Source organism: Crocodylus porosus, unplaced genomic scaffold (assembly GCF_001723895.1).
Source record: "Crocodylus porosus isolate Cpor-Errol unplaced genomic scaffold, CroPor_comp1, whole genome shotgun sequence".
NCBI lineage: Eukaryota > Metazoa > Chordata > Crocodylia > Crocodylidae > Crocodylus > Crocodylus porosus.
In genome coordinates, this window is record NW_017728951.1 from 7,016,076 (window position 1) to 7,025,324 (window position 9,249).

The 9,249-nt window shown below is 43.5% G+C and overlaps 1 protein-coding gene across 5 annotated transcripts in view; it reads left to right on the forward strand.

Moving 5' to 3' along the window:
• Positions 1-9,249, forward strand: part of CUNH10orf90 (chromosome unknown C10orf90 homolog) — a 253,893-nt gene that overhangs the window by 49,660 nt on the left and 194,984 nt on the right. Inside the window, exon 1 of one of the 5 annotated variants that reach the window (XM_019556073.1) lies at positions 7,444-8,566. The exons of the other annotated variants lie outside the window; for them this stretch is intronic. The gene's annotated coding sequence lies outside the window, so the exon portion shown is untranslated. Of the gene's footprint in view, positions 1-7,443; positions 8,567-9,249 lie in introns of those variants that run through there. 5 annotated transcript variants of the gene reach the window in all.

The following is a 9,249-nucleotide window of genomic DNA, read 5'->3' on the forward strand; positions in this document are numbered from 1 at the left end:
AGGGCCCCATTCACCACACATGGGGGCTTGGATCTGTCCCCCAACCCCTTCCCTCCCCAAACCCCTTCCTGTCCATACATTTACCTACTGAGCTGGGTGCTGCTCCACACACTGCCAGGCTGGGCTGAGTTCCCAGCCACTGGCAGGCTCCAGCTGCTGGTCCCTGTGTGCACCCATCCCCACCCCCCTGCAGCCACCCAGAGCCTGAGACTGGACTGCTTGCATGGGGGGAGGGGGGGGGAATCTTCTTAACCCTGGCTTTCCACAGCCTATGCTTATACCAGTAAAAGTCTAAAGTTTATACCTGGCCACAGTTCACCAACAACTATAAGAGTAATCTGCAATGGCAATGACAAGATTTGAGGCAGATTTGCATTTCTAAACAAAATTTAAACCAATAAAAAGGTAAAGTTAGGCAAAATAATGAAAAAGTAAGTTTTTTTGGTTTAAGGCAGGTTGTATAACTGGAGGTCTGTGAGATGTATTCTACCCATGAAAGGTTAATATGTGGCAAATAGGATCCTACTGGTTGGCTACTGCCCCTCCCATTGCTCTGGCTGTCTAACTGGAGGCCCACAGCTCATAAGGAGTTAACACATAGCCTTTGGGCTCCAGCTTGGTTATTGCCCCTCCCATTGCTCAGCCCCTTCTTATGCTTCTTGCCCTGCTTCTGGGGGCAAGGCAGTGCAGTAGAAGTGGGGCTGTGGAAAGGTCTATGCTGTCCATGCTCTGCTTGCAGCTAGGGAGGGAGGAGCTAGGCTGCACATGGTAAGACTGAAGCAAGCTTTCTGCACACTGGGAGGGACCCCAGGAAGGCAGTCCCAATGGTGTGCAACCTGTGTAGCATGTGGCCCAAAGGTCTGCTGCCCCAAGACATGTAATTCCCCAGCAATCCAAAGTCGGACAGCCCTGGCCCAGGGTACTATGCTTAACTTTTGTTGGCTTATGGGAAGATTTCTGACTAAACAACCATGTTGCAATGTGTTGCATTTAGTCAATAATGGAATGTACTGATCAATAATTTAATACAAAATGCATTTTAAACATAGGTGACACCTTGCTTTTATAAACCACTTAAAAAATAATTGTAGCCTCAACCAAGTGTCAGTGAATTGCTGTGGTACAAATGAGACTGATACAATTAATTATTTACCTTGAGTGTGTTAGTGTAAACTATTTGCAAATCAGACTTTGATTTTTTTCTTTAATGAGATCAGTACTTATCTGGGGGCTAAGCTGCCTAAGGTACATCCACATTTTGCTGTTAGGTTAATGGAATTTTTCAATCCAGAGTGCAGCAAGAATAAATAGAGAATGAATACTACAGGTTAGGAAAATAGGATATATTTAAAAGTCTGTTGTAGTTCCATTTTCAGTCTTTTTAGGTGGCCTATTGCTGGCCTAACTCAGAACAAGATTTCTTTCATATGTAAAAATAATTATTATGATCACCAGGATATGGTGAATCATAGCTAGTATTTTTTAAGATGAGACTTGCAACCTACAATCATGTGCTGATGTGGTTCTTATCACCACCTTTCTTTTATAAAAAGGAAAATTCCTTTCTACAAGGAATACTATAAAGCATTTTTCCTAGGTAGTAGTGAATAAGTTGGTATCTGAGTGGAAAAACAGACTGTGGTGCAACATAGAACAGTTATTAACCTAATGAGTCTAGAAATATACAATATAAAAATACATTTCAAGGAACTGTATTATTTTTGTAGAAATAGTTGTGTCAGACAGTCAGTTGGGTTGAATCCAATTTCTCACGTCTAATTTCTCAGTCTCATTTTTCTTATTGAAACCTTTTACAGAGTCCAACATGAACCAAATCTGCTTCTTGTATAACGGTCTTGTATACCTTGTAAAAGTGATCAATACTTCTCTTTTGCCACCCTATCATTTTACTGTGTAAAATGTGAAGGAACGTGAAAAAATATACACAAAACTAAAAGGACTATGTAATTTAATTTTACCACAAAATGGGCACATCTAAACGATACTAGGGTTCCATGAGTCTTGGTTTTCCCAGACATGTCCTCTTTTTGGATCCTCCAATCTCTGTCCAGGAGGATCTTTTTTTAAATATGATCAAATGTCTGGGATTTTGGTCGGCTCAGCTTCAAAGTTTTCACTAGCACTTCCCAGCTTGCCCCAGCAAGGAGCTGCTTGGGCCTGGGGAGGAGCAGGGGGAGGGCAATGCAGACAGGCAGGGTGGCGGAAGCAGCCCCTGCAGCTAGATGCAGGTAAATCTGTGTGGGGTGGGGTTTGGAGGGCCAGGGCCTGGGGACTGTCTGGGGAGCTGTGGAGGGTGGGAGGCACTCACATGTGTGTGTAGGGGATGGTTGTGGGGACAGTGCCTGCTGACACTAGGGGAAGTTATTTGGGTGCTGGGTCTGCAGCAGGGCAGAGGAAGCACCTGCCTTTCCAGTGGTGAAAGGGCGGGGGGCCTCCAGGGGCAGCAGGGAGCTGCATGGCTGGGCCAGTGGCTCTGGATCCAGTGCTCTTGCTCTCAGAGATGGGGAAGAAAACACTGCAGGGCTGGAGGGAGCAGGGGGGCTGTGGTCAAGAGTGAGGGGCACCAGCAGGGCTGGAGGGGGGACAGGAGGCTGTGCATCAGGAGTGAGGGGCACTGGCAGGGGGGGTTGAGGGGAGGCTGTGACTTGGGAGTGAGGGGTACTGGTGGGGCAGGGGACTGTGGGTCAGGAGTGCAGGGCACTAGCAGCACTAGGGGGATGTGGGCCAGGATTGAGGGGCACTAGCAGGGATGGGGGGGAGTGTGAGCTGGGATTGAGGGGCACTAGCATGTCCCAAGGGGGAAAGGTAATGCAGGTTGGGAGTGAGGGGCATTAGCAGGGCCAGCCATCCACAAGTCAGGAGTGAGGGGCAGCAGCCTGGCTGGGGCAGGGGGGCAGTTGTGGCAATGTAATGGGCAAGGAGCAGGGTACTGCCATATTACTGCCCCCCCAACAGTCATATACCCCCCTCCCCCCCACACGCAACAGCTGTCTTCTTTTTTTGGAACTGGAGATATGGGAACCCTACCAAAAACATTTACTACAGAGTTACCTAATTAACTCCACAGTAAGTGTCTTGGTGTTTACATGTGCAGCCCTATTAGATTACAGGAAACTAATAACCTCCACAGCAGAGTCAGCAGGGTAGTACTTGTATTTACTGCATAGTTTTTTATTCCACAGCAACACATGTATAGATGCTGATCAGGCTGGCTGGGGCACAATGGTGCTTCCATGTGGGGGCTGCCTGCTGGCTAGACCTGTACTGGAGCATCCTGGTGTCCCAGACAGCCCCTCCACAGCACACTGAGCTGGGTTAGAGCATCTCCAGGCTGGCAGACTGATTCCCCAGATGCCCTGCCAGCCAGGGATGCTCCACCTTGGATCAACATGCTGCTGCAGTCCTAGGCACACATTGAAATGGCATGATATGCACTGGGGTTTATTGCTTTGGATTAATTGTACATATAGACATCAGGCCCAGGCAAAGTGACTAGTATTTGCTTCAGATTCACATTTGGTCGATTCAGGGGACAGTTATTCAATTCAGCAATTCGAATCATTGTCCTGAATTGACTCAGCTGAATCTGATTCAGAGATTCAGCCGCAGTCGAATTGGCCCTTCTCCTGCCCACCCTCAATGGCTGCCCTGCCCACTCTCCAAGCTCCTGGCTCTTTAAAAAGAAGCCTGCACTCACTGACTGCTGCCAGGTGGGGTAGCGATCCCTGTTGCCCCCTGCTACATGGGGGACTCTGCCATAAGACCCCTGACTGCTCTCCCAGCCCCCCCATGGATGCCCTACTGACCCCAGCTCCTGGCTCCTTAAAAGAAAAAATAATAGCCCTGACTCACTGGCTGGTGTCAGGTGGGGGGTGATCCCTGCTGCCCCCCCCCCACCGCCCCACACTGTGTGTGGGGGGGGTTCTGCCATGAGGCCCCAGAAGCCCCAAGGCTGCTGCAGCAGCTGGTGTGTCTGGGTTTGTATATTTTTTAAGTGCCAGGCCAGGCAGAGCCTCCCAGGCAGGATGGGGCAGTGGGGATTGCCCCCCATGGCAGCAGGCAGTAAGTGCAGGCTTTTTTTTTTTAAGGAGCCTGGAGCTGAGCAGGGTAGCCATAGGAAGACTGGGAGAGTGGGTGCAGGTCAGGGGAGCTGGGGGAGCAGGCAGGGGATGGGGCATGGCAGGGGTCCCCCCATGGTCCCCTTCCCCCTCTGCAGCCCCCTACCTCCCCTGCCTCCTACTTACCAGCATGGAGTCTGGGTCCATCTCCCTGCTACAGCAAGCAGGGACTGCCTGAATTGCTGAAGCTCTCCTAATTGATTTAGAGAGCTTCAAATTGACTAGGAACTTTTAATTGGTCTCCTGATTCAAGCCAGCCACCAAATCATCTCCAAATCAAATTGGCATCCGAAGATTCACACAGCCTTAACAGACATGCCCAATCACTGCTAAATTAATACTTTGATAAGATAAAGACAAAATCCTATTTCACTCTGTGAGCCCAAATAGCACTTACTCAATCATGTAAGTGTTGTCTTTAGCACTTATGCACAGTTTATCATCCTATTCCATGAACGATGTGGACAAACACATCCAATATGGCTACTTATCTAACCAGAGTGGATATATGATTTTGAAAAGAGCTAAAATCAGTTTATATGTCTGTGAAATAGGAGAAAGAGACTAGGAGCAGCTAGCAAACAGTAAAATTGACCTAAGAAAGTTTTGTTTGATTACCAGAATATCAAGACTGTTAAAAAGGAGAGGTGATCATTAACACCTTTGGATTGAAGCCATTAAGTCAACTGATTCCCTTAGCTGACTAAATTAATGTTCTGCCACAGCTGCTGCACTGCAGAGCAGAAATCAAAGCAGGTGCTTCTATCCCAAGAAGAAAATCAGCTTCTTAGCTTAAAACATGCGTCCCATTTTGGGGTGGGGAGGGGTATGTGCTTGTTTTATGTACGACTATATAGTAATTTAAGGAGGAGAAAAGGAAATAAGAAAAAAGAGGTGAATGGAGAGATAAAAGAAGTACTTACAATACAATGGTGCTCCCGATTGAGCAAGAGCTATGGTACTGTCTTTGGGGAGTTGGTGTGTAGGAATTGCAGACTGGAGAGGTGGCTCTTCAGGGCCTTAGCTGTGATAAAATTATAATGAAAATTGTGTTTTTAATGAAGTATACTTTTCATAAAACAAACTACCTGAAAAATCTTAATTAAAAATTGGGATTATTGACTGTCTACTAAGTTGGTTGAAGAGTTTGAAAACTGAACGTTTGACCAGATTTAAAAAATATAAAAATTCAAAAAGTCCTGAAAAATGTACTACAGCTTTTGTTTGTTTGTTTGTACAGTATATCAGATCCTGGGGCTGTCTTATAATTTGTGGTAGACTCCTATATCTGGAGTTCAGAATAATCCTGAATACGAGTGACAAAAAGATGAGTTGAAGATCGGTGGTTCTTTCTTGTGAGAAACAGTGCATAATACCTCTCTTTTTGCTCATCAGCTTCTTGTTAATAGCATTGAAGCCAGCACTATTCTGCTACCTTCAAGCCCATTGACTTACCATGGGATCTACTATATAGCTTCACACAAGTCAATAGGACATGTGTGACTAAATTTTAAGTAGCTCCTTGAAAAAGTATGGATTTTCAAGTGTGGCTAACTCTTGAAATGAAACTCTTGAAAGTTTTGTGTTCCTTTCATAGACAGGAATATATGAAATAACCTTCGAACAACTGATTGCACAACATTTCTAATACTAACTCTAGAAATCATTTGATCTCTCTTATTTCAGTACAAATCAGGGGTGACTCTGGGGCTATCAATGGTGTTATACAAGTGCAACTGAGAAATAATTCAAGTTCTTGTCAAATAAAGAGTGTGAATTTCATAAGTAGATACTTATAGTTTACTTGCCACAACTTGTATGATTAGGAAAGAGGAAGAACAGATCTTCGTAAAATATCTGGCAAATCTCTGTGCGAGTGTTCAGCAGGTTATTCTTTTGGTTACATAACTAAGCAGCCTGCAAAGGGGAAAAATACACACATCCTCTTGAGCAGAAAATAATGGCCAGTTTATCAGACCTTGAAACTAGTGTGCTTATCTGAAGGTGATATTATGCCCCTTAGCCCTCTGCCCTTGGAGATATTATGTCCTACCTGCCCTTGTCCAAAGCTTATTCTCAAAGGTAGACCATAAGTAGTTTGGTCATATTCCTTTGCATATGAACCATCAAGGAAATGCCAATATGAAAGTTAACAGCATTCAGGGGTATGCACACCTCTGCTGAGAGAAGTCATCCAAATTTCCCCTCAAACTCCTTCATTTCCTGGGATATTGGATAGATTTTTTTTAAACCTCTCCCAGCAGGAGCCAGAGCTCACACAGACCTGATCAGTTAGTGTTTTCAATAGGACAGTCTGTTACAGTCTACCAGACCCTGCCTGTGTTTCAGTCTTGATCCTGGTCACAAAGAGTTCTCCTACAATGCTCCCATCTCGGCATCAGCTCCACACACACCTCTACCTGGTGCTAGAACAGACCTTTTTTCTCTTCCTTTGACATCAGTGGTACACCCAACAAGGCTGCCAGCTATAACTGTATCCCCACTGAACATGCTCAAGAGGGTCTCGCTTACCTTCTCAAGACAGATGCATTTTGAAAAGTTTCCCTCCTACAGGACCAGGTGGCATTATACTCTGGAAAGGGAAATCTGTTGTTTCTATTAAGGGTAGTGGCTAATGCAGAGACATTGATTCATGGTTCTGTGCTATATTTCCAAGTGCTGGCTTCATTTTCCATGTGAAAATTCACACTATAAAAGCTGGGGTTGTAGTGCTGCTTTCAAGAAAAATCCTAGCCCACTAAAGCCAATGGCAGAAGTCCCACAGACTTCACTGTCATTGATTTGTCATAGGGGCAGGGTTTCACCCAACTTGTTTCTGCTTGGCTAAAGGGAGAAATTCAGATTTGCATCAGGGGTTCAATAGAAACAAAATTCATTTTGCCATTGCAACTCAGTTGGAGCTGATGGGATTTTTTTCACTGAACAGAAGGTGGCATTTAGTTTTGTATTTGTTACCAGGATGCAACATATCTTTGATTTCTGCATTAAGAGTAACTCATACAAACAAATTAGAGATAAATGAGTTAGCACTACTACTTTTTTCCATTTGCAATTATGTTAGCACTCACACAGCGTGTCTACACGTTGCCCTATGGTGCAACAGCAATGTGCAATGTCACCGTATGGCATGCTACAGGGACATAGGTCTACATGTAATCAGCAGCTATGTAATCACTATGTCACCATAGTAGCACCCCCCCCCCAATTGTAGTGCGCTCCTACGGTGACATCGTGGCAAAATCTAACCGTGCACTACGTGCATGGCGCAGTAGGGATGGTTACTGCACTGTGCAATGTGTAGACAATGACATGCCCACAGGAATATAGAGCTAGTTCTTGTTTCTGTTGCCATGGAAGTCTTGGCAGAAGAGAGAAGGTACCTTAAAACAGTAAGAGGGAAGGCTGGCCTGAGGTCATTGATTGTCATTGTTTCTACAAAGAGAATTCTGTAAATATATTAATTTTAACTGGACATTTTGATTCATGTCAAATTACAAAAAAAGTGAGTCTCAAAAGTTTAAAAAGAAATTGTTTCTGTTGAAGAGAATTATCACGTTAACTATGAACATTTATCTTGCTTAGGGGAATTATGGAAGATGGGTGTGTTAAGAAGAACTCAGGGTGGAGAGAGCGAGCTAACCTTCAATTTATAAAAGTTTAATAGTGGGGGAACTATTGATGTATATTTTTAGGAAGCCACTTTATCTTTTTCTTCTTTCTATTTATATCATGTAAAAAGACAACTTCCCATGGTAATTGAGAGGAAAAGGTGGATGGTTTACCTAAAAGGAACAGGATTTAACAGCGTTAAGTTTGAGACTGAGCACAACCTAATTCACCCATTTTGAATTATTTTGAGAATGACAGTATTACTTTTTACAGGCTTTATACTTTTGAAATGTCATTTCCTGAAGAAGAATGCCAAAAACCTTTATCTGTACTTGCTACATATACAGCTTTTTTTTTTTTTTGGTCTGTAGATGTGGTTAATTCATTGGAAGGAGTAATATTACAGTGCAATTGCTCTGTAATGTTACTGTAATTTTGTACTGTATGAATCTTTTCAAAGCTGGAGTATAAATTGTTCTTAAAAAAATATTAAAATAGCTTGTACAGTTGGATGGAAAATTGGATGAACCAATTAAAATATGGCTTGACAGTATGGTGGAAGAGTGGTTAAGGTATCTCACTATAGCTTTGGAGGGGCAAGTTCAATCCCTGCTACAGACTCATGCCAACTGCTTTTTCAGGTGGAGTCAAAGGTCACCTTGTCCTGTTGATAGCCATGTTATGTTTTTGTGCGCCTTACTTTTACTAACTCAATGGGTTGTTAGGTTTGGAAGGACCTTTGACTCAACTAAGCTACTTTTATCTAACTGTAGGACTTCTGGAACTAAACCTTACAAGTGTCTGTTTTGACTGCAAGCATGTTTTATATTTTTTACTAGATTGTTAAATTACTTCCAACACCTGGAGTTTGTAAGCTGTCTGAAACAATGAAATAAATATCTGCAGACTGTATTGGATATCCGAGGTAAAACTTTCAAAAGTCCCTTAGTATTTAGAAATCAAATTTTCCCTGACTTTCACTCAGATTTACTTTTGTAAGTGGCAAGATACGTTTTGAAAATGGGATTTAGGCTCCTAAATCACTTAGGTATGAGCATTTTCTGTTTGGTTCACAAAAGGAGCTCAAAATTCAAAAAGATTGGTATGGAACTATTTAAAGTCAGTGGTTTTCTATGGCTCTGTAATTTTATGGATAGGTCAGGTCTCTCTAACGGTAATGGAGGACAATAGAAATTCCTTTAGCCCTTGAATTCCAACTGATACCTGAAGAGAAAGTGAAAATCAAAGCCTTGTGAACTCCTAAAAGCTAAAGGGCATCACTAGTTTGGCAAACCAGAATAAGGAGGACATTTTTTGCAAGGAAGTGAAGTGGAAAATAAACCACACTATAAACCAATTTCAGATTGCCTTTTTTATGTAGGCAAGAAATAAGTTGAATGGGAGAGGGACAATGGGGCACAATTTTGCGAAGTCAGCTAACTACAAATCTGCAAAGTCCTCATTGCCCAGGCCCCTGAAG